This window comes from Lolium rigidum, chromosome 5, assembly GCF_022539505.1.
Source record: "Lolium rigidum isolate FL_2022 chromosome 5, APGP_CSIRO_Lrig_0.1, whole genome shotgun sequence".
NCBI classification, from domain to species: Eukaryota; Viridiplantae; Streptophyta; class Magnoliopsida; order Poales; family Poaceae; genus Lolium; species Lolium rigidum.
The window spans coordinates 244,167,847-244,195,043 of NC_061512.1; the positions used below are offsets into that span (position 1 = coordinate 244,167,847).

The window sequence follows — 27,197 nt, forward strand, 5'->3', positions numbered from 1 at the left end:
CGCGGTCATGTAAAGTTAGTCCGAGCCGCTTCATCCCACTATGCCACAAAGATGCAAAGTACTCAAACTAAAGACAAAAAAAGCATCAACACCCACAAAACCATTGTTTTCTACTCGTGCAACCATCTATGCATAGACCTGGCTCTGATACCACTGTAGGGATTCGTTGCATAGAAAACAAAAAAAATTCCTACCGCGAGAACGCAATCCAAGCCAAGATGCAATCTAGAAGACGGTAGCAACGAGGGGATGATCGAGACTCACCCTTGAAGATTTCCAAAGCCTACAAGAGTAGGCTCTTATTGCTGCGGTAGACGATCACTTGCCGCTTGCAAAAGCGCGTAGAAGATCTTGATCACGGTGCCACGATTGGGCAGCACCTCCGTACTCGGTCACACGTTCGGTGTTGATGAAGACGACGTCCTTCTCCCCGTTCCAGCGGGCAGCAGAAGTAGTAGCTCCTCCTTGAATCCGGAAGCACGATGGCATGGTGGCGGTGGCGATGGAGAACTCCGGCGGAGCTTCGCTAAGCGTGCGGGAGAGGAGGAGGAGAGGGGGGCGGCTAGGGTTTGGGAGAGGGGTGGCCGGCCACTATGGGGTGCGGCCTCCTTGAGGGCTTGTGGTGGCCGGCCCCCTCCCCTATGCCCCTCATTATATAGGTGGAACCCCCAAGTGTTGGACTACAAGTCTTTGAATAAGACCCCAACCCAAAACCTTCCATGTAGTAGGGAAACCTACCCAAGGTGGGACTCCCACCCAAGTGGGATTCCCACCCTTCCATGAGGGGGGGTGGCCGGCCACCTATATAATGGGACTCCCCCTTCTAGGGTTGGCCGGCCATGGGAGGTGGAGTCCCTTCGGGACTCCGCCTTCCAAATTGATTTCTTCCGAACTTTTCTAGAACCTTCTAGAACCTTCCATAAAATCTTCCGGATCATTTTAAAACTTATAACATGACTTCCTATATGAATCTTATTCTCCGGACCATTCCGGAACTCCTCGTGATGTCCGGGATCCCATCCGGCACTTCGAACAATACTTCAAACTCCATTCCATATTCAAGTTCTACCATTACAACATCAAACCTTAAGTGTGTCACCCTACGGTTCGTGAACTACGTGGACATGGGTGAGAACTCTCTTCGACCAATAACCAATAGCGGGATCTGGAGATCCATAATGGATCCCACATATTCAACGATGACTTAGTGATCGAATGAACCATTCACATACGATACCAATTCCCTTTGTCACACGATATTTTACTTGTCCGAGGTTTGATCATCGGTATCACTCTATACCTTGTTCAACCTCGTCTCCTGACAAGTAATCTTTACTCGTACTGTGGTATGTGGTCTCTTATGAACTTTATTCATATGCTTGCAAGACATTAGACGACATTCCACCGAGAGGGCCCAGAGTATATCTATCCGTCATCGGGATGGACAAATCCCACTGTTGATCCATATGCCTCAACTCATACTTTCTGGATACTTAATTCCACCTTTATAACCACCCATTTACGCAGTGGTGTTTGATGTAATCAAAGTACCTTTCCGGTATAAGTGATTTACATGATCTCATGGTCATAAGGACTAGGTAACTATGTATCGAAAGCTTATAGCAAATAACTTAATGACGCGATCTTATGCTACGCTTAATTGGGTGTGTCCATTACATCATTCATACAATGATATAACCTTGTTATTAATAACATCCAATGTTCATGATTATGAAACTAATCATCCATTAATCAACAAGCTAGTTAAGAGGCATACTAGGGACTTTTTGTTATTTACATATCACACATGTATCAATGTTTCGGTTAATACAATTATAGCATGGTATATAAACATTCATCATAAACATAAAGATATATAATAACCACTTTTATTATTGCCTCTTGGGCATATCTCCAACACTAACCCTAATCCGCCACCCTAATTTGACCCAAAAAAACTAGAAATTAGCCCCGAGATTGTCACCGGGGTTTTGCTAGCGACGGAGGAGGGTTTTTCGGTCACCGCCGGCGCCTAGGCGAGGACGAGCGCGGCCACCTCAACCGACGCCGCTTCCGACGAGGTCCCGCTGGAGAGCGGCAGCCCGTCTCCCTCGTCGTCGTCGTTGCCGTCGCTGCGCGGCGGAAGAGCCGACAGCCGGCAAGCTGCACGCCTCGGCTGGCGGCGCCTCGGTTTCCCCCTGGCCCGTCTCCGACCGTGCAGTCCGGCGCGCGGCCTAGCGCGGCCACTTGCGGGCCACCCACTTCCAAGCGGCGTTGGAGCGTGATTGCCTGGCGCAGTCCGCCTCCGACCGGACACCCAGCGGACGCGGTGGAGACTTTACGCCACCAATTCGCCCCCCTCCCCAACCGACGCGTGTTAAGAGCATCTCCAGGCGCGTCCCCCAAAGCGTCCCCAAAGGGATTTGCGGCGCTCCGGACAAAAAAACGTTCCCAGCCGCGTCCCCCAAAGCCGCTTTTTGTCCGGCGCGCCCCGATACGGTGTCCTGTCCCCGACCCAAAGGGGACGCTCCGGGCACGCCGGACACAACGAAAAGCGAGGCGGACTCCCACATGTCGGCGACTATTTTCATAAACCGTTGGTTCACGACTTTTTTCTCGTCGCTCCTTCCCTCCCGCGCCTCCCACCCCTCCGCCGCCGCTGGTTTGCCGGCCGTTTCGACGACTGGTCTCTTATGAGAGTCGGCACCATCATCGCGGCTGCCACTCTCGCCGGTCGTCCTACAGTCGCCGCTTTGTCTGTGCGTCCCAGAACGCGGCGTAAAATCCACCCCACCTCCACGCACACAAGGTGCTCGACGACTTGCCAGGTAGGCGCGATTGGGCGTTGTTCGTTGCGTCGTCTGCCGCGGCGCAATTTTAACCATTGATTTTGCTTCAGGCATGGATAGCGACGACAACATGATTGCCCTACTACTGGAGGACGAGCAAGCCTTTGGCGGCGATCTCTGGGAGCATTTGCTGATCATCGCGGCCCTCCAGGACGTGCTTAACGCCGAGGCGGAGAAGAGGAAGAGGTCGCGCTGCGAAGGATCAAGGCCGGGGAGAAAGAAGTAGGATGGAAGAGCATACCATTCTGCACAACGACTACTTCGCGGATGACGCAACAAATGCCGACAATTTTTGGCGCCGGTATAGGATGTGCAAGGGTCTGTTCATGAATATCTTCCATGGTGTTCGAGAGTTCGACCCCTACTTCAAGCTCAAGCACGACACTGTAGGCGATGTCGGGTTCTTGTCGATTCAAAAGTGCACCGCCACCATGAGGATGCTTGTATACGGAGCACCTGCCGATACACACGATGACTACCTTCGCATGAGTGAGTGTACTGCCATTGAGTGCATGTCAAGTTTTGCCGAGTTGTGGTGGGAAAGTTTGGCAAATACTACTTGAGAGGGCCAACTGAGGAAGAGACTGCAAGGATCATGGCACAAAATGCTGCCAGAGGATTTCCTAGAATGCTTGGAAGCATCGATTGCATGCACTGGGCATGGAAGAACTATCCGTTTGCTTGGCAAGGTATATACAAATGGCGTCATGGATATTGTAGTGTGGTGCTTGAAGTTGTGGCAGATTATGACCTCTGGATTTGGCATTCTTTCTTTTGCATGGCCGAATCACACAATGACATCAACGTGTTGCAGCAGTCTCCACTGTTCAGCAGACTAGTGGAAGAGCATGCTCAACCATGCAACTATGAGATCAATGGCCACCAATATACCAAAGGCTATTATCTAGCCTATGGTATATATCTAGAATGGGCCACTTTTGTCTAAGGTCAGAAGAATTCCCACTTTGCTACACGAGAAGAGGCTTGCAGGAAAGATGTCGAGCGTGCATTTGGTGTGCTTTAAACTCAATTTGCAATTGTTCAGTACCCTGCTCTAAGCTGGTCTCACGGCCAAATGTAGGAGGTGATGCAGGCTTGTGTGATTATGCACAACATGATCATCGAGGATGACCGCAAGAATCAAGCTGCGTTATCACTCGATTCGCGAGTACATCGAAGATGGAGAAGTAAGATTTGCAAAGTACACACTGATCCGAATGTAGCAGATTCGTTGACTAAAGCTCTCCCTAGGGCAAAGCATGACCAACACCAGAATGCCATGGGTGTTAGGTACCTTACAATGTAATCTGGATTATTGACTCTAGTGCAAGTGGGAGACCTGTTGGAGATATGCCCAAGAGGCAATAATAAAAGTGGTTATTATATATCTTTATGTTTATGATAAATGTTTATATACCATGCTATAATTGTATTAACCGAAACATTGATACATGTGTGATATGTAAACAACAAAGAGTCCCTAGTAAGCCTCTTAACTAGCTTGTTGATTAATAGATGATTAGTTTCATAATCATGAACATTGGATGTTATTAATAACAAGGTTATATCATTATATGAATGATGTAATGGACACACCCAATTAAGCGTAGCATAAGATCATGTCATTAACAGGGCTGGCCCATAAGGGGGGGCAAAGGGGCGACCGCCCCGGGCCCTCGCGAGGTAGGGGCCCCGGCCCAGGTAGTTCTTCACTACGATAATATTTATATATTACAATAACAAGTCTAAAAAATAAGAGAGAAGACATAAAATTAGAAGGAGAGAAACATGGCCATGATCATCACGTATGTATCTAGCACTAACGGATCGATACTACTAAAAATCTATATGATCGATAAGCTCCCATGATTTGTTTGTAGTCTGCTTAAAGTTGTCAACTCGTCTTCTCCGTAGCTACCCAAACTTCTCCAAGTTTAGATAATAGTGTTGTTGGCCCCAATTTCGAGCTCGCTGCTGCCATTAATGAAGACAAACGATAATATTTTGTTCCCCAACAATTTCTCTTTCCATCCTCAAAGTTCTAGTCATTTTAGGCATCACCACATTAGAGATGGTACGTCTTCGTTCCTTCCCTAATCTCGGTCCTCATATTATTCGTTGTTAATTAGTGTGGATCCTTGGCGTTGACCGCTCCACATTTCCAATTCTGTTTTATATAGGTTTGTCAGTTCTTCACGTTTCACCGGATCTCATAGAGTGTTAATGGTGTTAAGCATGTTAGGAGAAGAGAAGAGGGTGTGGCGAATGAGCGAGAAATATTATAGCTTCAATGGCCCTTTTTTATTGTCTCGCCCCAGGGTCCTAAATATGTATGGACCGGCCCTGGTCATTAAGTTATTTGCTATAAGCTTCCGATACATAGTTACCTAGTCCTTTCGACCATGAGATCATGTAAATCACTTATACCGGAAAGGTACTTTGATTACATCAAACGCCACTGCGTAAATGGGTGGTTATAAATGTGGGATTAAGTATCCGGAAAGTATGAGTTGAGGCATATGGATCAACAGTGGGATTTGTCCATCCCGATGACGGATAGATATACTCTGGGCCCTCTCGGTGGTATGTCGTCTAATGTCTTGCAAGCATATGAATAAGTTCATAAGAGACCACATACCACATTAAGAGTAAAGAGTACTTGTCAGGAGACGAGGTTGAACAAGGTATAGAGTGATACCGATGATCAAACCTCGGACAAGTAAAATATCGCGTGACAAAGGGAATTGGTATCGTATGTGAATGGTTCATTCGATCACTAAGTCATCGTTGAATATGTGGGAGCCATTATGGATCTCCAGATCCCGCTATTGGTTATTGGTCGGAGAGAGTTCTCAACCATGTCCACATAGTTCGCGAACTGTAGGGTGACACATTTAAGGTTTGATGTTGTAATAGTAGAACTTGAATATGGAATAGAGTTCGAAGTATTGTTTGAAGTCTCGGATGAGATCCCGGACATCACGAGGAGTTCCGGAATGGTCCGGAGAATAAGATTCATATATAGGAAGTCATTTTATAAGATTTAAAATGATCCGGTGAATTTATGGAAGGTTCTAGAAGGTTCTAGAAAAGTCCGGAAGAATTCACTTTGGAAGGTGGAGTCCCGGTGGGACTCCACCACCCATGGCCGGCCAACCCTAGAGGGGGGTGTCGAGGGTACTCCTCGCCAATGCCCTCCGATAGGGGCTTAGGGTTGATGGAATCCTGTAGGCTGACACGAGACATCGATTCACAGACAAGCGGGGAGAGCGATTTACCCAGGTTCGGGGCCCTCGATGAGGTAAAACCCTTACGTCCTGCCTGTCTGTTCTTTGATTATGAAGACAATGGGTTACAATGGGGTGCCGAATAGTTCGGCTGAGATCTAGTCGAGATTGCTGTTGCTAGGGTTACCTAGCTCTAAGCTTTTCCTGGCTAAGATTGCTAAGATTGTTCGTAGTCTTCGGCAGCCCCTCTCCTGGCCTTTATATAGGAGGCCAGGTCTCAAGGGTCCTAACCGAGTACAACTAGGTTTACAGTACTTTTAGATCTAATCTTTCCTTGTTGACTGCTTCTTTGTCTTGCCCGCCAAGGTTTCTTCCGGTGCGCTGCCCAGGTGGCCCATCTAGCCTTCGGGTGTCTTCATGGGCCTCCAATTGGTCAATAAAGGATAGGGTAACGTCGGTTACTCGAAGGGTAGTGCCCACGTCAGTAGCCCTCGAGTGTCTAGCCGAAGATAATTCGGGTAGAGACTAATGCATGTCCTCTCATGATATTCTTCTCCTTCATTGTTCTTGTTCATCTTGATTCTGCTCCATCTTTTTTTTATCGGGTGCGCATCAGCGCTCCCGATGGGAGTAGCCCCCGAGTCTAGGTACGGATGCTTGCAATCCGTGCGTAGACTCAAGTTGTACTACTCGAATACTTTCTTCTGCTGAGTTTTCTCGCAGGTCTTCATGGGTCATCCGATACATTTTCTTTATGCAAAGGATAATGAGCAACGTGCCCAACTTTTGTTGGTTAACTGCCGATGGCAAAACAACGTTACTCTACACAGAATCAAGTCCCCGGGCATGATCCTGGAGTGCAAAAAATTTTCAACGGGTGTGCACCACGTCCTCCCGATGGGAGTAAATGTCGAGTCTGGATAGAGACTCAAACCTTATTCCTTCGACTGCTTATTCTGTCGAATCTTCTTTTATCGAGTGCGCGTCAGCGCTCCCGATGGGAGTAGCCCCCGAGTCCAGGTTCGGATGCTTGCAATCCGTGCGTGGACTCAAGTCCTTCATCCGATGACTTTTTATGTTTCCTTCGAATGCTTCCAATTTATGACGTCATTGTTGACGTGTGACTGCTGCAGGCTGATTTGACGGGTCCTGACATGACGGGCTAGCCCTAGTTTTGTGCAATCAGTTTTTTTTAGGGCTTGACCACTATACGCGTAACGATCGAGGTGGCTCCTCGATTTTCGCGCGATCGTGGGCGTAGTGGGCCGTCAGTTCCTTCCCTTCCTCAAGCGCCACGTGCTTACTTAACTCTTAACTTCTCCTCAAAATCTCCAAAGGGCAAAAAATTCTCAATCTTCTCCACGGTCCCCGCAGTATCTCCTCATTCTCCCCCTTCTTCCTTCTTTCGCCATTGCCGCGCCGCCACCACAACTTTTCCAATCTTCCTCAGATCCCACGATGGTGAAGAAGAGGAATCCTGCCGCCGCCGCTAGCTCCACCAGCGGAGGCACCGCTGCCAAATCCTCCTCTTCTCTTCCGAAGGGGAGCGCTCCGAGCGCCCCTCCCCCAGCTCCAGCGCCGCCAGCGCCATCGAGCTCAATGGTCAAACCTGGGGACTGGGTAGCTTCAACCGTCACCAAGCGTGACGAGAAGAGGTCCCGAAGCTTAGGATTGATATCCTCCGATGCGGGAGATGTGATCCTTCCAGGTGCGATTTCTCGGCCTGATCCTCCTGCTGGATTTACTGTGATGTTCTTGTCTTTTCTTCACCGAGGCCTTTCGCTCCCCACTCATGGATTCCTCCTCCATCTCTTGCGGACGTATGAAATCCAACTATGGCAACTTACCCCCAACTCAATCCTCCATGTTGTTGTGTTCATCACCCTTTGCGAGGCGTTTTTGGGTATTGAACCTCATTTTGGGCTGTGGAAGAAGATCTTCTACGTGAAGAGATACAGCAGTAGCAATGGGTACTTTGTTACTTGAGGAGTAGGCTTTGTTGCTCGCTCAGAAGTCAATTACTTTAATTTCCCAATGAGAGAGTCCGTGCAAGGATGGAGGCTAAAATGATTTTACGTCAAGGACTCCTTGTCACCCGAGTGTCGGCTCCCTTGCTATGCCGATGTTTCTGAAGCCAAGCCCAAGAACTCTTGGAAGAATATTCTGTCAGCCGACGAAAGGGCTTCAGCCGAAGAATTATTTGCCAAATTCCTACGAATCAAAGAGGCTGATGGCCAGACTATGATTGGTACAGAGGTGGCAGCAGTATTCCTGAAGCGCCGAATCCAGCCAGTCATGGCCAGAGTTCACCCGATGTGGTTGTACTCAGGTCCAAAGGATGAAACCAGGATCAATGCTGCCGATCTATCAGAAAAGGAGTTGCTTGATGAAGTCCGTCGCCTTACTTCCTTCAACCAGGAAGATTCGATTCCGCTGATCTCTTCTTATACTCCCCTTGACGTTGATCATCCACCATCAGGGGTATTTTTCTCCCTTCACATTTCTACTATGCCTTTTTTCTTAGCCGACATAATTACCTATGTTCTTACTTGTCATTTTTCTTTGCCAGATCCCCATGGCTTCTGAAAATACACATAATTCACTAGATGATACTTCTGAGGGGAGAGGCTCCTCAATCCCCGTAGATTTTCACACCACCGAGCAAGCAGGTCTAGAGGATGAATATAATGGTTCGCTGGATCTCAAAATTGCCCACACTGACCTTCCCTCCCCAGCCGATAACACTTGTGTCGCATATGGATTAGTGCGCAATGACGACACTGATCGTGATGCTTCTGTTGATGCAGCTGCGGAAGGGGCCAGGGCTTCACCTGCGAAGAGATCAACCGGCGGCTTTGCCGATGAAGATGATCTCTTCGACATGTAAGTAGTTCTTTTCTAAAAGTTATACTGTGCCTTTTTACTTTTCATACCCCTGTTATAATCACAGTCGTCCGTCTACTTTTGCAGTGACGAGGGCTTTATCGAGCCTCCTCCTAAAAAGGCCAAATCTGATGCTGTTTCGCCGGTCGTGGTGGCTTCCGAAGCTTCGGCTCCTAAAGCTGCCCCCATGGCTCAAGCATCGACTGCTTCTTCCCTTTCCAAAGGGAAGGATATTTCTCCAACTGCTGCTACTGCGGCTCCTTTTTCTGTAAGTCCTCTTCTGATCGCAATACAGATTTCTTGGAGCGTGCCTTGTTTAATTGTTTTTCTTTCTCTCTTAAGGACCTGCGAGGCGTTATTTCTTCTCTGGAGGTTTTCGCCTCCCGATTCACTTCCCTAGAGGCTGACAAAGTTCGGCTCCAGGAGGAAGTCGAATCTTCTTCCTCGAAACTGGATGGCGCAGTCAAGATAGCTGCCGCGGCTCGCCAAGAGATTGATTCTCTGAAGGAGGAACTGGCCAGACTGAAAGAGAAGCTGAAGGAGGAGGAAGCATCCAGGCTGGTGGCTGAGGCTCGAGCAGCCGAAAAGGATGAAGTCCTTCGTCAATCTTCTTTGGCCTTGCTTGGTAATCTCTAACATACTTCTGTCGAATGACGTACTTATGGATTTAAACTTTTTGTCAATGACTGAATTTTTCCCTTCATTTCTACTGCAGAGGCAGCAAACATCCCTGTCGATGCCCTGGAGAGAGTTCCAAATAACTCCCCAGCGAACGCTATATCAACGATTCTCGCTTCTCACCAGCTTACACAAGAGCTTCTTGTGAAGGGGAAGGGTGCTCTGGCGCGGATGCACTCGATGATCCTCCCCAAGATCAAGCAAGAGAAGACCCTGGGATAGCTGATCGATATCTGCGCGGTTGACACCAAGGAGGTCATCGAGGTATTCAAGCGTACATCGCGCACTTTTGGTGCTGTCCTTGCCTTCCAGCTTATGATGGGTTATGGCTTTAAGGGTGACATCGAGGAAATGATTAAGGGGCTTCCAAAACAGCAAGATGGGCAACCTGTTGATCTGAGCACCTTTAAGGCGTCTGCTCTTACTTGTGCCCGTCAGCTCCTTGAACTGGTTTCATCAAGGAAGTCGTCGGCTGGCCCCAGTTTATCGACTCAAACCCAGCTCCCTTGATTCTTGTAACAAACTTGTGCCTTGAGCTGATGCGAAACATTGCTCTGCCGCAAAACTCATGCTTTGTAATAAACTCTGTGCTAGCAGTGCTGTTAGCACACTTTTGTTATGATATCACTTTCTTGCACTTCTCCCGATGGGAGTTATTTGGGATGTTCGGCTGTACCATATCCATCACCCCTTTATAATCTGTATTTTCTGCAGGTCTTCCCAGTACCCTCGTTTGCAGACGACTCGTCGGGTGCTCTTCCTGAAAGCGATCGGATCCAGCGCATGAAGGACCGGGTCACACAGATGGAAAAGGACTTACGCAGCACTTATGCCTCAGCTGCCATCATCAATAAAAAGAGCGAGATTGCAGCCGTTGTGGAGCGATACATTCTTGGTGAGCTGCATAAGGCTACCGAAAGTTTGAACTGTAAGTCTCCTGATCCCTTTGCCTGTTTGCTAGCAACTTCTTTTCTAAGTCTTTACTGATTCTTTTGCCAGTCATAGCTTTGAATCACGCGGAAGAGAACAAGCGGATACACGAGCGAGTGCATGCTTTGACTCAGCTTTCCTCATCTGAAGAGATTTTCTGGCGGGAACACTCGAAGGCCTCGGCTGTCGTCAAATTTCAGGATCGAGTGCAACAGGTCCACCAGTTCTTCGACAAGTGCTACAGGGCTATGAGGGTAGTCTGGAAGACGATGTTTCCTCTGAATGCAGTTCCCCCTACTCTTTTGACTTTGATGTCTGAGTTTGGAAATGCCAAGAAGGTTCGGGAGCTAGTAAGATCTCAAGTTTTTGCAGGGGCCAAGTGTACGCTTGCCCTTGTGCTTGCTTGTTATCCTTCAGCTTGCTTGTTATCTATCGCCAATGCAACTGGTGATTTCGAGGAGCTGTACCCGAAGGTTTTAGCACCTGCCCATATAATTGTCGACAGGCTTGAGGAGATGTCAAAGGTACATGAGGAAAGGGAAACTCCGCAAGGGTGATATGAAAGTGCAAAGTTAGTTTTGTAAATTGTATTGGCTAGTCCATCCGAGTGTTAGGATTGTTTAGCCGAAACATTTTTATCTGGTTAATACATGAATATGTATTTTTACCATGCCGTTGGCAAATATTTAAAGGAGCAAAGCTTAATTGCTCGTTGGATGTATGTGTACTCGTTGGTCAGCAAATCATTATGAGTGATCAGCTCGTGTTGCAGGTTTTGCTAAACCTGTTGTATGCGCAACTTTGCTTTCAACCGTTTGTATATTTCGACAGTCATTCCCGATATTTCGGGTGTAATGATTCTGCCGATGAGCCCGTTGCTCTCTGATATTTCCATAAGTGAAATATCAGGCGTGGGTTGTGTGTAAGTTTTCCAAACTCTTGCTTTGTAAGGCACTCGTAGAGGCATTTGAAGCAGAGGGAAGGATTAATGTCCTTATTCTTCTTTGCAGTGCTCGTAGGGGCTTTTGCCCTGAGCGCTATCTTCTGCCGCGCGTTACGTTATGCCGCTGCTTGGCGGCAGCACGGTCATAGATGCTTTAGATTACTGCAATACTTTAACAAGAATCGAAACTTAAGTACTTATTGATAGGGTAAATATGAAACTAGAGGGCGAAAACAAGAGGCCCTGTGTAAAGTAAAGGGGAAAAAAATTAAAAACTAAGGGAGTGTTTTATCAAGGAAGGGGTTCTTCTCTTCTTCAGAAGCATCTTCCGATTTCTTCGTCATGCTGGTGGTTGCGACAGCGCTGTTGATTTCGCCAGATGCTTGGGCAGCGATTGTTAGCATCTTGCCACCTCCTACATCTTCTGCCGAAACTTTTTCCGCCGATGCTATTGCTGCTGGGCCTTCGGGAGCTGGCTTCTTCTTGATTTCCCTCTCGAGTTTTTCCTCCTTGATTTCTTGTATCGTGATGAGGTCTAAGACCCCGTGTGTGGCCCGATCTTGCGGTTGACCCGAAATCCAAAGGGGAAAAGGAGGGAGAGCGCGAAGAACACGAAGAACACGAGGAACTCACGCACGCACACCAACCCGATACAATCGATACTTACCCCCGTGGCTCGATGGACCACGCCAACAGAACCAACCCGGAAGAGACGCGCGGTAGAATTCCGAGGTGAGAGATCGGTGAAGGAGATGAATCTAGGAGTGGGAGAGAGAGTGGTAGCACTAGAATCTCACACACCAAATCCAATCATCCAACAAGGGTTGCCTTGATACAAAGGGGATGAAACCCTAGAGAGACAAAGCTCAAATCCATGTCTAAGCCTAAATCTTGTCTAAAGAGCTAAGGGGGTGACCTAGGTGCTTATATAGGCATACAAGGCAGCTTGGGTCGAACAGGTAAGTGGTGGACCGACTCGGGCCGTCCCGGTCGAGTCGAACCCGTGAAATCCGGTTTGGGGCCGGTCTGACCGGGCCTGTGACCGGGTGGTCCGGTCCTGGGTCCGGTCGACCGGGCGCCAACCGGGATCTTGCGAAGTTTCCGGTCGCCTTCCGGTACGATGCAGGGAATCCGGTTGGGCGTCCGGTTGACCGGGTCTGGGACCGGATGGCCCGGTTGTGGGTCCGGTCTGACCGGGTCCTGGACCGGCCAGGCTGGGCCTCTTCCTCCCGCCTCTTCTCCCTCTTCCTTCTTCTCTTCTTTCCTTCTTCTTCTTCTTCTTCTTCTTCTTCCTTGCACCATGGGAGTTCCTTATCTCTTGGTCCTTGTCGATGTGGGCACCTATAGACACAATGATGATAGGCATGAGGTAGCATACCATTCAAGTTGGTGTTGAGGTCGACCATAGAGAGGAAAGAGTTCACCTTGACATATATGGCGGGGTTTGGTGTTGTTGGTCCACTTGGGGGACTCCTTGGCCATGATGTGCCGTCGACGATAGGCGGGGCTACATCATCTCCCCCCCCTTGGGGAAGAGTCGTCCTCGACTCTTGTTCCTCCTCACCGATGGTGTAGTCTATGACGGTTGTCCCATGTTGTGGTAGAGAGATAAAGTCGCGGTCGAAGAAGAACTTGGGGAAAAACAACTTGCAAATGGAAAGCTTGTGGATGCCAATTTTGTGATCGGCGAACAAGAGGCTCTCAATCAAATACGAAGCATCAAGTCGTTTCTCCAAGAGGCATTTGGCAAAAATGGGAACCAAAAGAGTGTCGATGTATCCAAAATTTGGTGGGGCAAAAGTTTGTGCATGTAAAAGTTTGGTTTGTAAAATGTCAAAAATGTGATGTGTAGCATTGTCCCACACAAATGGAACAATCAAAAGGCAAGTATCGGCGGCAAAATTTTGGGCAAAATTTTTATGTGCAATGGCAAAGAGATGGAAACTTCTAGCTTGGGAAAGTATGGTTGGCGTGAGCCAAGTATGGGTATCCTCAAGTGTCAAAGAATCCATTTCAATTGCCAAAGATGAAATGAGAAATTCAAAGAAGAGCAACTTTATGAGTGACATGTGGCACATGATGCATAAGGTGCCTCTCACTTGTATGACATGGTCCTTGAGATTCTCGGAGTGTATGATGATATCATCAATACATACAACAACCATTGTGCCAACAAGATGCTTCAAGATATGTTGCATAAGAAGCACAAGAGGTGACGAGGAATTGGACCAAACCGGAAGCTCGATAAGAAATGTCGGAAACACACGATGGCGAAGGAGTTGGGAAACATACCCTTTGGTTTGAATCCCATGGGTAAGGCCCTTGTTGGGGTAGCTCTCAATTGCGCGTTTCGTCAACTCATGTTCCGTGGCGGTGGAAGCGGTCGTCCGTGTACCTACACATGGAAGAAGCAACACAAAAAGCGTGTGTGCATGGTAGAGGAACACATCATCCATCATGATGGTCCAAGTCTTGTGCACATCACCATTAGTGTCAATCAAGATAGTATGAAATGCATGGCGATAGTGCATATGGCATGAAGGTGCATTCGTGGCATGTGGTAACTCATGATCATCAAAAAGTGAGAAGGCTATGGGGGCCATCTCGTGGACAATGAAATAAGCATTCTTGCATACCAAGCATAAGAAAGAGCAATTGTTCGTAATCTTGGATGCAAGGATCATGGAAGAGTGTAAACATTTGGGGCAAAGCATGCGGAAGCTAATGTCATCCTTGTCATTATCATTGCAAGAAATACATGGTAAAGAGCAAGTGGTCGACATATTGCAAGCAATGGTGGAAAAATTGAAGCTCTCATAGCATGGCATGGTCATGGTATCACAAACATTCACTTCCACATGATCAACAATGTTATCAAGCAAAGTATCGCATGGGAAAATGAAAGTAGCATGTGACGTAGCAAATGTATCATCAAGATCATGCATGCGCTCATAAGTCATCATGTCCACTAGTGGGATCATGGCATCATCAACACCTATGTTGTTACCTTTGTAGGCCGACTCATGTGAAGTAGGTGTTGTGGAAGTAGGAGGATCCATGTGGTCGACATGTCCATCTTGGAGCAAGCATGGTGAGATATCATCATCTTCATGCACCATGTACATCGTCTCCATGAGCGGGAACTCGTCCTCCGTGGGACCTAGTGCAACATAAGAAGACACAAACGAGGGAGAGGTTAATGTGTTAGCAAATGCGATGTCCTCCATGGACCTATCATCTACCTCTCTCAACTCACTTTGTGTATCACTCATGTCCTCCAAACGGAAGCACTCAAACTCACATGTGGGGTGGAAGTCACTCAACTCACTATCACTCTCACTCAAGTGGGCTAAGTGGCTCTCATGCTCACATGGGATTGGTACCAACTCATCAATCAAGCATATAGGAGTAGGCTCGACTTTGTTATCTCCATGTGCCTCCTTGGTTGAAGGGAAAATCCCATGCTCAACCATCTCAACTCCATGCGTCTCCGTAGGTGAAGGGAGAATCCCATGCTCACCATGCTCAACTCCATGCGCCTCCGTAGGTGAAGGGAGAATCCCATGCTCACCATGCTCAACTCCCTCGCCTCCTAAGTCGTCCTCAAGTGGTGGCATCTTGAAGACTTGTGTATTGAGCTCGTCGAAGTAGAGCTTCTTGGCGCTTGGCGTTGTGCATTGCCATGCCATGTGACCCTTGGCCTTGCACACCTCACATAGAAGATTGGGACATTCCCGTGGAGGGTGGCCTTGTTGCTTGCACTTGTAGCATCGGAGTCCATAGGCATGTGACGAGGTAGGGGCCATTGTGGTGGTGGCACAAGAGGTGGAAGTCACCTCAAGAGGAAGGTATGCGCGATGTGCACTTGCCGTCCTTGTAGTGGTGGACACCCTATGATGGTGTTTGTCGCCTTCATGTCGAGGCTCTCGTCATCGTGCTTCATCACCATGTCTTGATGAGTGTCGTCGAAGATCCTTGGGGGATGTTGGTCGATGGCGATCATGAAGTGGCTTGTGGCGGTGAAGCTCATGTGGTGACGTATGTCGATGTAGACCATGGGGTGGTAGTGGTCGACGACTATCATGAGATGGTGTGAGGCGATGACGGTCCTTGCCATGCCTAGATGATGGCTCGTGCGATTTGGCATGTTGCTTGCGGCGCCTTGTGGATCTTGGAGAAGAGTGTCGATGACGATCATGTTGGGGACGCTCTTGATGCTCCCTATGATGTACTTGAGGTCGACGATCTTGTGCATAAGCACTCTCATGGTGGCGCCTTGTGGAGCTCGGAGAAGTGTGTCGATGACGCTCATGATGGGGACGCTCTTGACGATCCATATGATGGTGCCATCGTGGAGGTCTTCCATCTTCATATGTAGCTCCATTGGCTAAGTAGGGGTATGTGGGAGCATCGGCGTTGTTCAAGGTGGAGTCGAGGTGAGGCTCCGCCATGGTGTCGATGTCGTAGGCGTGGCGTTGCTCCACCATGTCGTCCATGCTTGATGAGCCATTGTCGATGTAGAGCTCGTCGATGTCGTCCTCAAAGTGGTGCTCCACCATGTCGTCCATGTTGGCGGTGCTCGCGGAGCCATAGTCGGTGTAGAGCTCCTCGATGTCGGTCATGTTGGCGATGCTCGCGGAGCCATGGTCGGTGTAGAGCTCCACATGTTCCTCCACATCCGCGGTGCTTGAAGAGGTATTCTCCTCGAAGTTCTCCGTGTACTCCTCCGTATCTTCTTCGTCGCTATACATGTTAGCAAGACAATATCTATATGGTGTATGTTAGTGGAAGAACACTACCTCGCAATCTTACCGTGGTATGACAAGATTGGGGTGATCCAACAAACCGAGAGTTAGAACAATTGTATCGGGCACTCACACAAAGACACACGCAAAAGCTAGCAAATATGGTGGTAGGTGAGTGTGGTGAAAAAGCCAAAAGACGAAATCCGAAATCAAGTGTATTGTCAAGAGTGGGTGAAATCCAAAAATCAAATGTCAAAGCGATGATCACTATAAACACGGAAAAGATATGGAACGCACACACGAGATGAACGGGGTTAGTGCGACCAAGGAATGAGCGGAAAAGTGTAAGAAGCCCTTAATCAAGGGTGCTCGGTGTCACACTAACACAAGAAGAGATCAAAGCTTTGGTTGCAAACGAAGAGACAACAAGATTCACACGCGGCCTCTCTTCTCTTTTCTCTCTTTTGCTTAAAAGCTTTTCCTCTTTTGTATATGGTGGCACTTGCACTCTTTTGTATCTATGGTGGCACTTTGTACACTTTTGTATGTATGATGACACTATGCACACTTATGCTCTTTTTGTGTTTTGGCGGCTTTTTCTCGCACTATGTTAGCGTTAGCTCGCTTTTGCTATCTTGCCACACGAGTTTTGCTTAGAAGCTTGACTCCACACTACACACACCTCACAATCGGGGCCACGTGCAATGTCTCGCAACACTCAATAAGCAATGCTCGATAGGATAGATCGCAAAAGAAGAGGGGTTACAAGGGAATGCAAGTTATACCTAAGATGTTAGGCGGTGATGAACACACAACTTGCGATGATGGCGGTGATGTCAAGAGTACGGTTGCAAGCTCGGGGTGTCTCGGATGTCGTCGCATGCGTCGGAGCTGCGGGTTAGTGTCACAAACAAGGCACTCAAACCGGAACAAGCGAACACAAGTTAGCGGAAGAAAAGGGTCAAAGTAGCTTGGCGGTGGTGGCGGTGGTAAACCGGTGGTGGGTGGTGTCGATGGTCTTGCGGGTGCGGCGGTGTTTATGGGCCGCGGTGGTGTTTACCGGTGGTATGCGGGGGTGACGGAGCTTGCTGGCGGATGAGCGGGGTGGTGGTGGTCGGCGGTGGTGGTGGAAGTGGGGGCGCCCGGTCTGGGATCCGGTTGGACCGGAATGTGGACCGGCCGGTCCGGTTGGCGACCGGGTTCTGGACCGGCTTGTCCGGTCTGGGGTCCGGTTGACCGGATTTCTCAACCGGCCTGTCGTGTTCTTGAGCCAAACTCGTCCAAATCGACCCAAATCGAAGGAAAACGATGGAATTGGGGGCTAGAAGTTGGGGAAATAGTAGATCAAGCACCACAACATCAAATCCATGGACCAAAACCACTCAAAACGCAACCAAATCGCAGATCCGTCAAAAGGCCAATTAGGGCAATTTTTTGGGGATTTTTGGGGAAAATTTTTTAGAGACGAAATTGGATGGGTGGGGGGTCAAATCCGCGGAAACCAAAGGCTGCTGATACAATATGATGAGGTCTAAGACCCCGTGTGTGGCCCGATCTTGCGGTTGACCCGAAATCCAAAGGGGAAAAGGAGGGAGAGCGCGAAGAACACGAAGAACACGAAGAACACGAGGAACTCACGCACGCACACCAACCCGATACAATCGATACTTACCCCCGTGGCTCGATGGACCACGCCAATAGAATCAACCCGGAAGAGACCCGCGGTACAATTCCGAGGTGAGAGATTGGTGAAGGAGATGAATCTAGGAGTGGGAGAGAGAGTGGTAGCACTAGAATCTCACACACCAAATCCAATCATCCAACAAGGGTTGCCTTGATACAAAGGGGATGAAACCCTAGGGAGACAAAGCTCAAATCCATGTCTAAGCCTAAATCTTGTCTAAAGAGCTAAGGGGGTGACCTAGGTGCTTATATAGGCATACAAGGCAGCTTGGGTCGAACAGGTAAGTGGTGGACCGACTCGGGCCGTCCCGGTCGAGTCGAACCCGTGAAATCCGGTTTGGGGCCGGTCTGACCGGGCCTATGACCGGGTGGTCCGGTCCTGGGTCCGCTAGACCGGGCGCCAACCGGGATCTTGCGAAGTTTCCGGTTGCCTTCCGGTACGATGCAGGGAATCCGGTTGTGCGTTCGGTTGACCGGGCCTGGGACCGGATGGGCTGGTTGTGGGTCCGGTCTGACCGGGTCCTGGACCGGCCAGGCTGGGCCTCTTCCTCCTGCCTCTTCTCCCTCTTCCTTCTTCTCTTCTTTCCTTCTTCTTCTTCTTCTTCTTCTTCTTCTTCTTCCTTGCACCATGGGAGTTCCTTCTCTCTTGGTCCTTGTCGATGTGGGCACCTATAGACACAATGATGATAGGCATGAGGTAGCATACCATTCAAGTTGGTGTTGAGGTCGACCATAGAGAGGAAAGAGTTCACCTTGACATATATGGCGGGGTTTGGTGTTGTTGGTCCACTTGGGGGACTCCTTGGCCATGATGTGGCGTCGACGATAGGCGGGGCTACATCATATCGTCAACTTGGGCGGGGGGTCGACAGTATCTCGCCATGGCCCAAATTTAGCAGCAATCCTTTGAAAGTCACGGTCACAATTGTCCGAGCGCGAAAAGCTTCCATAGACTGTGATGTTTGTTCCATTGTTCCCTGGCATCTTCAGCTTGAGGTATGCATAGTGCGGCACAGCCATGAACTTGGCGTAAGCTGGTCTCCCGAGTATGGCGTGATACTGTGATTCCCAGTTCACGACTTCAAACTCGATTTTCTCCTTCCTGAAATTGTCGGGTTTGCCGAAGACAACGTTCAGATATGCTTTGCCTAGAGAGTGTGCTGGCGAAGTAGGGAGTATCCCATGAAAGCGGGTGTCTGAATCTTCCAACATTCTCATGGTGATCCCCATACTTTGAATTGTGTCAAGGAATATCAGGTTGAGTCCACTTCCTCCATCCATAAAAACTTTTCTCATCTTGAACCCTCCTATCTGTGCTTCGACTACTAGGGCAGCGTGCCCTGGTTTTGGTATAGTCATCGGGTGGTCCATTCGACTGAACGTGATTTCCTGAGACGACCACTCGACATATTCAGGAATGTTTGCCATGACGCTTTCTGCCAGGTTGATTTCTCGGGTGAGCTTCTTCATCTCTCTCCTTGAAACACCTGTCCTGTGGATCATACTCATTTGCCCACGTGGTGGTGGAAACGCTTCGTTGGGTTGATGAGGTTGAGCTTGCTGGACTTGATGCTGTGACGGAGGTGGCGGCGGTGGTGGTGGTAACTGTTGCTGGCCTGCCTGCTGGATGAGTTCATGCATATCGAGGAACTGCCGACAATCCCTGAGCAGGTGGCTAGACTTTACTTTACCATCCTTAGAATCGGTATATGAATGCAGGTAGCAGGGGGAGTTGATCTGTTCAGCGTAAGGCAATTTGGGAGTTCTCTGTGGTCGTGGTTTATAGTTGCCACGGTTCCCAGAGTCGTTCCGATTACCGTCCTGCCGATCGTCTCGCCTGTTGTCGTACCGATCATCCTGCCGATCAGAGTAACCTGCGGCCACCAAGTTATTGTCATCGTAACTGCGGTTCTTCCTTCTCTTGTTCCGATCCCTTCGACCACCCGAATCATTCTTCGGCTGGTCATCCTCTTCGTCGTCGCTGCGCTATCGTGGTTTTCGGACGTTGTCTTCACCATCAGCCCAGCTGTTGGCGATTTCCATTAACTTGGTTATGGTTTTTGGCTTCTTGCGCCCAAGCTCTTCTATATAGCTTTCACGTCGGATGCCATCGCTGAAAGCGTCAATTGCCCTGTCGACAGATACGTCTTCCGCAGCATTTAGGAGTTTGGTGAACCTCCCGATGTACGCGCGCATCGACTCCTTCTGCTTCTGTTGGCAGTGCCGTAACTCCTCGATCCCGACGGGCCTTTTGTAGGTTGCTTGAAAGTTAGCGACAAAAGCTTCTACTAAGTCATCCCATGACTTGATGGAACCCTTCGGCAGCCCTCTGAGCTAGGCTCGTGCTGAGTCCTTTAGGTAAAGCTGTAGACATTGCATTGCTGCTATCTGATTCCCTTTTTGCAGAATTACTGTCTCCAGATAGTCCTCTATCCAGGATCTTGGCTCCTGCTGCCCATCGTATTTGGCAGCGTCGGTAGGTGTAGGTTTGAACTTCTTGGGTGGCATCGCCTCCCGAATTTTTTAGCTCAAACAATCGGCTCCTCTAAGCTCGCCGTCGTTCTCCTGGGTCTCGTCCGAAGAATCACTGTCAAGTTCTTCTCTGATGGCGCGTCGCCGCCTTGCTTTGTCGATCCTGCTCTGTGTGATTTCGTCCCGAGCGTCTTTTGTGCGGTGCTTTGACCCGCTGGCCTGCAGGGTCTTCTCTTTCGATGGAACTAGATTATGTCCTAATATCGCAAGACTTTCCAAAGCGCCTCGGTGGGCCTGAGCCATGGATCCTTCGGGACGCTGGTTAATGAGGTATGCTGCAAGGTTGGCTGTTGCTCCTGCAACGGTTTTCGGCCGTGGCATGCCTGCGGTGTCCGTGGTTATAAAAGACTTGGTCAGGTTTGATGTTATCTCCCTTGCGTCATCTTCCGAAAGCCTGGACATCCTTGATCGATGTTTGCCTCCTCCGTGGGTACTTCGGGAGGCACTCCCCTGCGAGCCCCTTTGTCGCTCGCTGGACCGGTCTGCCGCAGATAGGCGTCTCTCGAGGGTGGCTTGCTCCTTAGACAGGCGCTCCCAATTTTTCTCCAATATGGAGCGGTAAGCGTTGAGTGTGCCAACCGTGGTTCCCGCCGAAAGCGGTGTGTTGTTGAGCACGGCTGCCTTGGCTGCCGCCCACTCTTCTTCTGTAATGGTGTGGTCGCTATTGTCATTGCTGGCGCTATCCCCAAAACTAGCCCGCCTGCTGGAGCGGGGGGTGCGTTCTCCGTCTCCCCTATTAGCGACGTAGACTTGGAGGGGCGCCACTCTTCGGGTGTCTCCTCGGGCGATGCTATCGATGCTGTCCTCTTCTGATGAATAGTAGGCGTTGCAGATGAATGGCGTGTCGCTTGACCCTAGTCCATGCCTGGTGTCGCAGTTCACGCAGTAGTACGAGGTCATCTCCGAGGGCACGGGGTCATCAGATCCAACCGACATGGAGGATGCCGAACGAGGAGTCGATGGCGCGGACGGACTCGACGGGTTTGTCAGGCCAGCCGAAAGGTCGGGTGTCGATGATGCGCTTGGGCTTGTCGATCTGGAGATAGGAGATTCCAGCAGCCGGAGGATTCCTTCTGAGTTGACGTTGTAGTGGACGCTCCCAAACGCCATCTCCATGTTGCCTTGCAGACCAGAGAAGGTGGAGCGAGATGATTCGCTGTGCGGGGTGAATTCGTAGGAGCCAAAACGGATCGGGCTTCCCAGATGAGGCGATGATGGTGCTGATGAAGCTGTCGATGACATGACGGGTTCAGCCGATGGCTGATCTTGTGCCGACAGGCTTCCACGAACGGCGCCAATTGTCGAGGGTACTCTCGCCAATGCCCTCCGATAGGGGCTTAGGGTTGATGGAATCCCGTAGGCCGACACGAGACATCGGTTCACGGACAAGCGGGGAGAGCGATTTACCCAGGTTCGGGGCCCTCGATGAGGTAAAACCCTTACGTCCTGCCTCGTCTCGTTCTTTGATTATGAAGACAATGGGTTACAATGGGGTGCCGAATAGTTCGGCTGAGATCTAGTCGAGATTGCTGTTGCTAGGGTTACCTAGCTCTAAGCTTTTCCTGGCTAAGATTGCTAAGATTGTTCGTAGTCTTCGGCAGCCCCTCTCCTGGCCTTTATATAGGAGGCCAGGTCTCAAGGGTCCTAACCGAGTACGACTAGGTTTACAGTACTTTTAGATCTAATCTTTCCTTGTTGACTGCTTCTTTGTCTTGCCCGCCAAGGTTTCTTCCGGTGCGCTGCCCAGGTGGCCCATCTAGCCTTCGGGTGTCTTCATGGGCCTCCAATTGGTCAATACAGGATAGGGTAACGTCGGTTACTTGAAGGGTAGTGCCCACGTCAGGGGGAGTCCAAGGTGGACTCCACCAAGGGGGCCGGCCACCCCCCTCATGGAAGGGTGGGAATCCCACTTGGGTAGGAGTCCCACCTTGGGTAGGTTTCCCTACTACATGGAAGGTCTTGGGTTAGGGCCTTATTCGAAAACTTGTAGTCCAACACTTGGGGGTTCCACCTATATAATGAGGGGCCAAGGGGAGGGGGCCGGCCACCACAAAGCCACCAAGCTGGCCACACCACATAGAGGCCGTCCACCCCCTCTCCCCAAACCCTAGCCGCCCCACTCCTTCCCCTCTCCCGCAACGCTTAGCGAAGCTCCACCGGAGATCTCCATCGCCACCTCCACCACGCCGTCGTGCTGCCGGATTCAAGGAGGAGCTACTACTTCCGCTGCCCGCTGGAACGGGGAGGTGGACGTCGTCTTCATCAACACCGAACGTGTGACCGAGTACGGAGGTGCTGCCCGATTGTGGCACCGTCAAGATCTTCTGCGCGCTTTTGCAAGCGGCAAGTGATCGTCTACCGCAGCAACAAGAGCCTACTCTTGTAGGCTTTGGAAATCTTCAAGGGTGAGTCTCGATCATCCCCTCGTTGCTCCCGTCTTCTAGATTGCATCTTGGATTGGATTGCGTTCTCGCGGTAGGAAATTTTTTGTTTTTTATGCAACGAATCCCTACACAGAGATCCGTGACAACAATGTTCACGATCAACATAAAGCTGATCTCGTTGAGCATTTGTGGAAAATCAAGAAAATGCCGCGACACATTGATCTAGACCTATTTATTTGTTGTTTTATTGTTCGTTGTATTTTAATTTGAAAATAATCTCCGCAAACCTATTTATTTGTATGCTATATTTAATAAATGGTTATGTTTTCAAAAACCCTTATTTAGTGTTTGGGGGCGGCGTTTGGGGGACGCGATTGGGGAGCGACGTCCCCCAAACGTGACACGAACAAAACACGTCCCCCAAACGCTCGATACGGCGCGGTTTGGAGGACGGTTTGGGGGATGCAACTGGAGATACTCTAAGTGCCCCAATACGGTGGGAGGAGTGGTGGCGGCGGAGCGGAGAAGTCGACTCCGGCGAAATAATTCCTCGCCGGAGGTGGAGAGTCAGCGCGGCGGCAGGGGAGTAGGGTTTTGGAACCCAACTCCCCTCTGAGGCCTATATTTATACATGTCAACGCTCCAGTTTCTCGGGCCCCTGAACTTCTAATACAGGTCGGTCCACCGATTCAGGTGCTGTTCTACGCATCTTTCAGCCCGAACCTGTAAATCCGCTGGAAAAATTCGGTTCCAGCGAGATTTACGGGCTCTGCTAGAGATGGTCTAAGCTTATGATTTTTTTTGCGGGGAATTTAGAGAGCTTTTATTCAACTAAAGCAGCTCCCGCCGAATCAGCAATAATGATGATCTTAAGGAAGTCTAGAATACAATCTAGCCAACTACTAGTCACCCGTCAATGTGCAAGCTAGCTTAGCACAGAGATGGGCAGAATTATTTGCTAATCTAGTTACAAATTGAATCGAAAATAAACTAAAATAATCCACAAGCTCTCCAACTTCTTGTAAAATGGGTGCCACGATAGAACGATTGTCACGGCGAGTGTTCCAGAGGGAAACAACCTCCAGGCAGTCGGTCTCCATCACCACCTTCGGATAGCCACATAGCCGTGCAAAAATTACACCGTCACGGAGCGCCAAAGTCTCTGCGACGAGTGGATCAGTAATGCCCTCATAGGGCTTACTCCAAGCACCAAGGTAATTCATGCGAGATCTTGCAATCCCACCCACTCCACCTTTGCGAACAACAGTCGACATCCCTCCATCCGTGTTGATTTTCACTAGATCATCATCAGGAGGTCGCCATCCATGGCCCGACAAGGTTGCAGCAAACTTCCTCGGAATCTCCAAGACTGCAAGAGCTTCCTTAGCCAGTTTCAGAGACTGGACAGGGTCATAGCTACCCTTGTCATGTGTCCAACTGTTTCGAGAACTCCAGATCGCCCACATAGTAGTAATCATCTTGGCACGGTCTGAATCCGAAAACATAGAATCACAGGTAATATCACGTGACCAAGTGAGAGGATGAAGTCTAGGGAGAGCAAATTCCACCCATCCTTGTGCTTCAACCCAAAACCGTTGTGCATGATCACATGTGATCAGCGCATGCATAAGATCTTCATCTTTGGCGAGGCAAATTTTACATCTGCTCAGTTGAGATATATGTCGATGCTTTAGAGTAGCCTCAACAGGAAGGATGCCACGAAGAACCCTCCACCAGAAGACGGCATCACATTTAGTTTCCAGAGAATAGTCCACATCTGTTTTTTCTATCGATGACGTCTCGGTTATCGTCCCTTCGTCTAGAGCAGCTTGCTCGTTGCGACTCATAAGAGCACGATACGCAGTTTTTACAGAATACACGCCCGATTTCTCCAGAGACCAAGCACAGGAGTCCTCCCCACCAGCACGCCTAAGCGGGATATTCAGGATGGCATCAGCCTCAGGTGCAATGAAGTTATTCCTGACCATATCAATTTTCCAGGAGCCAATGTCATGATCAATCAGTTCAGCGACTAAGTTGATTCCTTCTACATCGTTTCATTGCTTAGTTGGATCAATGGCTTCATCGTCCGGGTTCCAGGGATCCATCTGTCATTCCAGACCGAGGTATGGGAGCCATCCCCAATACGAGTAATAAGCCCTTGTTCCAAGGATTCGCGACCAGAAACAACCGCTCTCGAAGTAGCAGATGATCGTTTGGGAACTGTTGCCTGCAGAAAACCACAAGCTGGATAGTATCTAGCTTTTAGCACACGAGAGCACAAGGAGTTGGGGTTGGTAATCAACCGCCATCCATGTTTACCCAACATTGCCACATTGAACAACTCAAGCTCTCTAAAACCCATTACTCCCTTAATCTTTGGTTTTGTAAGAACATTCCAGGCAACCCAGTGAAGAGAGTTTCGATCAAGAGAGCTGCTCCACCAGTATTTACCAATGATAGCCCTCAACTTATTGCAAACCTTTTTTGTAAGCTTAAAACAACTCATGCTATGTGTAGGGATGGATTGGATAACTGTTTTGAGAAAAACCTCTCTCCCCGCACAAGCAAGCATTCTTTCACATCCTTGGATTCTGCTACGGATCCTTTCCGCAATATGATCAAAGGAGCCACTAGTAATACGACCAACCGCTGTTGGTAAACCTAGGTACCTTTCATTGAACGCTTCCACAGGAATACCCAGAAAAATCTCCTGACTTTGTCTAATATGTTGAGGAGTATTCGTACCGAAGAAAATGGAACTTTTCTCTCTATTTACACACTGTCCAGAACAGTCTCCATAAATACGCAGAATGGCATTCAAACGGTCAGCACTACAGATTTGCCCCCATGAATGTCATACTATCATCCGCAAACAATAAATGGTTGATCCACGGGGCAGTAGCACTAACTCTGATTCCTCTATCCACAACACCAAAGAGGTTTAGCAGAGCAGTAAATCCTTGAGCAAATAAGAGGAATAGATACGGGGAAATAGGATCCCCTTGTCGGAGCCCTCTAGAAGGAGTGAAATATGGCAGTAACTCCCCATTTACTCGGATAGTAAATCAGACAGACGACACACACTTCAGAATCAGTCTCACTGTGGTGTCAGTGAAGCCAAGCTTATACATGATCGCCTCAAGGAAATGCCATTCAACCCGATCATACGCTTCCATCATATCAAGCTTAACAGCACACATTTAATTTTTACCTTTCTTCTTCCTTCTCATTGCATGGATGCTCTCGTAAGCAATCAACACATTATCCGTGAGGAGACATCCAGGAACGAAAGCACTCTTCTCTTCCCCAATAATATCATCTAGGAAGACACGAAGTCTGTTTCCAATACACTTGGCTCCGATTTTGTATAACACGGAACACAAGGAGATCGGTCTGTATTGGGAAATTTTCTGCGGATGAGGAACCTTGGGGATCATCGTGATAGAAGTGTCATTTAGCCCAACTGGTAACGTCCCACCATTCAAGAAATCCAGAACTGCCATCACCACATCATCTTTGATAAGAGACCAATGTCTCTGAAAAAACCCGGCCGTGAAGCCATCTACACCGGGAGCCTTTGAAGGATCCATATGAAACAAGGCCTTCTTGATCTCCTCCTCCGTGTACGGTGCGTCCATACCATCGTTCATATGTTGCGAAACTATAGGTTGAACAACATCAAGAAGCTCATCCATAGCTCTAAAACCATGCGGCTGATATAGGCCAGAATAAATCCTTGTATCTCCACATGTGTATCCTCCATATTCTCACACACAGAGCCATCCGCTTGTTGCAAAAACTCAATTTTATTCATTCTCCTCCTTTGAGCAGCTTGTTTATGAAAATATGAGGTATTCCTGTCACCCTCTCATAACCACTGGACACGGGAACGCTGCTTCATCCAAATTTCCTTCTGATGGAGGGCTCGTTTCAGTTTCTTTACTACAACTTTTTCCTCATCAGATGGGCCTCGACCCAAAGAACTGACTCGCAAATGATCCAACTTCTTACGCAAGTTTCTAACCGTACGCGCCAAACACCCGAACTCTTCAGCTCCCCATGCACTCAGCTTCCCTTGGAGCCTTTGAAGGGCATCAGTAATACCCGCCAGTCCCTGCTGACCTGATCCACGAGACCAGTGCTGCAGAACAATCTCATCATAGTCCAAATGTGTTTGCCAAACATTCTCATACCGAAATTGTCTAGCACCACGTGTACCATTGGACAATCGTTCGCGAAGCTCAGCCAAAACAAAACAGTGGTCAAACTCCATCGAAGCAATATGCCTAACTCGCGTATGCTCAAATCGAGCCAGGAACGCCGAGTTTGCAGAATCACGA

At 49.1% G+C, this 27,197-nt stretch overlaps 1 pseudogene; it reads right to left on the reverse strand.

Annotated features, from left to right (window-relative positions):
- Positions 1–23,677: 23,677 nt before the first annotated feature.
- On the reverse strand, positions 23,678–26,552 carry LOC124657374 (annotated as a pseudogene).
- Positions 26,553–27,197: the final 645 nt, after the last annotated feature.